This window comes from Molothrus aeneus, chromosome 4, assembly GCF_037042795.1.
Source record: "Molothrus aeneus isolate 106 chromosome 4, BPBGC_Maene_1.0, whole genome shotgun sequence".
Lineage (NCBI taxonomy): Eukaryota > Metazoa > Chordata > Aves > Passeriformes > Icteridae > Molothrus > Molothrus aeneus.
The window spans coordinates 38,054,880-38,057,385 of record NC_089649.1 but is presented as its reverse complement, the minus strand read 5'-3'; the positions used below and the strand labels follow the sequence as shown (position 1 = coordinate 38,057,385).

At 46.5% G+C, this 2,506-nt stretch overlaps 1 long non-coding RNA gene across 1 annotated transcript; it reads left to right on the top strand.

Moving 5' to 3' along the window:
- The first annotated feature begins 308 nt into the window (after window positions 1-308).
- LOC136556313 (uncharacterized) lies at window positions 309-1,111 on the top strand. The gene is made up of 2 exons (XR_010783634.1): window positions 309-397; window positions 963-1,111. It is a non-coding gene; the product is annotated as an uncharacterized lncRNA (long non-coding RNA).
- Window positions 1,112-2,506: the final 1,395 nt, after the last annotated feature.

Below are 2,506 nucleotides of genomic sequence, written 5' to 3'. Positions count from 1 at the left end.
AGCCCCGCGCAACCTCCCGGGCCGTGCCGCACCCCGCGGGGCAAGAACGCGGGGCAAGAACGCAGGGCAAGAAACGCCGCACCTCCGCTGGCCTGCCGGGCCCGGCCGCCGAGCTCTCACCCACTCCGCGGGGGCGGCCGCCGGCGCTGCCTCCCTCACCCGCCGGCCCGCAGCGCCCACAGCGCGGCCGCGGCAGCGCCGTCTCCGGGCAACCCGCGCGCCCGCCCCCGCCGCGTTACCGGGCAACGCGCGCGCACCCCGAGCGCGGCCCCGGCGCGGCCGCTGGGAGCGGGGCGCGCGGGCCGTGTGGGACAGGCCCCGGCCCGGCTCCACTGACACCCGTGTCCGGCTGGATCGGGGGTAGCGGCTACTGCGGTGCCGCTGGGTGGCCTTGAAGGTCTCTTTCAGCCTTAGTGATGGTGTCATTGTGTGACTGTTCCGTGCGGGCTCCGGCTGGGAAGGGGAGGTTTCAGAGTTCGCAAGCCGCATTCCCCGTTACTGGGAGGGCGCCTGAAACCAGCGCCAGGCGGGAAGGGAGGATTTTGCCTCCCCGAGGATCTCCGGGAGTGCTGGTCCGTCCCCAGACGCCCCGGTTGTCAAGCCAAGCACTTGAAAAGTGACATGAAATTGACTCGGTTTGATAAAGTGACATGAATATTGACTCATTTAGCTGTAGCTGCCCTTCGTTCGCAGGGACCGTGGTTACGTGCTGAAGGGAACCGCAGACTAATCCGCACTAATCCCATCAAACAGGAGTCACAAAATGCATCCCACCAGATCCCGCTCCACCTGGAGTTATCATGTACATATGTGGGTTTATAATTCACAGACACTTATTGGGGAACATCCACCTGTTTTTCTCTTCTACTTTTTCCCTTCTCCAACTGTTTGTGCAGCTGGGTGGTCGCTTGCAGTGTGGAACTTGTTTAGTGAAAAGTATTTTTCCTTGAATTATATTTCAGAGAGAAGAATTTCCTGGTCCAACTCAGTTTATCACCATTGCTGTGTTTGTGTCAAGGTGATGCAAACAGTGGGAAAGTACCCAATAGAGTGTGAAACTACAGTTCCGAAGACAGTTCTTGATTTCTTTCAATAAAGCTGACACAATCCACTGTACCTGACATGTATGCAAATAAGAAAAAATGTCTTGTTACCCTGTTCTCTGCAAAAAAGCAATGTGTTGTTTGAGAAGATTTGTTGTACTGTGTAATTCCTGACAAATTCTTCTTTAGGAGAAGGAACTGAGAAGAGGTGGATAAGGAATTGCTTTGTCTATGATTTACTGGGCAGAAAATGTACAATATACATCAACTGTCAGTGAAACATTTCTTTAATTTGCTTCCTTCCTTAGAAGACTGCTATGTTTCAGCCTAAAGGATCTTGAAGATCATAACAACCATACTTGGTCATAGTCTCAAGCACTATCTATTTTCCAAATCCAACAAGAAGTTGGATAGTACAAGAAGTCAGTACAAAAAGTAGGAGCAGACAGAGAATGGAACAAAAGGCCCTTAAGCACTATACTTAAAGAAAGGCTTCTGGCAGAGGTAAATGCAAAAAATATAAGGAAAATAAATGTATTCTTTCACTCTTAATAGTGTATCTTTTGGCAAAAATAAACAATGAGATTTTTATACTAAATGTTGCATTTGTGGTCAAGGTTATGTACCCTGTACATTTATCCATCATCCTAGACTTTTGATCTCCAAAACATCCCACAACACTGAACACTATTTTTAAAGTCAGCATTTGCATATCCATGCACTCCCTTTTTAATAACAGATAGCAAATAATTTTCTGTTCAGTTTTTGTCTGGTCATGCTTCCCTAGCTCTTTTCAGCCAAACCTTCCACCAGCTGAAGAGATCTAGCTAACTTTCACTTTTAGATAAGATCTAACTGATAGGTGCACACATGTTGTCTTTATCTTTTCTAGTTAAATTGGGTGGCCTAGGGTGACTGGAACTGCCTAGAGCTTATTCCTAGAAAAGCGTCGGTCTGTGGATCGAAGGTCTGATTCACAGGATCATAATATAGTAAAAGAGGATGACTCAGATTAGAGGGACCTTCTGAGACAATCTAGCCAAACCTCCTGTTCAAAGCAGGGTGAGCTATGAGGACAGGACAGATTGCTCATGGTTTTATTTTGGCAGTCCTCCACTGAACTTACTCCCTTTTGTTGATGCCTTTCTTGTGTTGGGGGCCCAAAACTGGAAGCAGGAGAAAAGATGTGGCCTAAGAAGTGCTTAGGAAAGAGAAATAAATTAAAGATGTAAAACAGAGAACAGTTTTAACACTTTCTCTTTTACATGCTAAGGATAGAAACCTTTTCTTTAAATAGAACTAATCACATTTAAGTGCATAAAGTAATTTTCTCTGGATTCTGAGATTATATTTAGCACCGTGATCTTTGCTATGTTGTGTTTTATTTTAGTTACTTAGAAAAGAAATATAAATTTTACTATTAGGAGTCTTGATTAACATAGGCATACCTAATAACTCCTTTA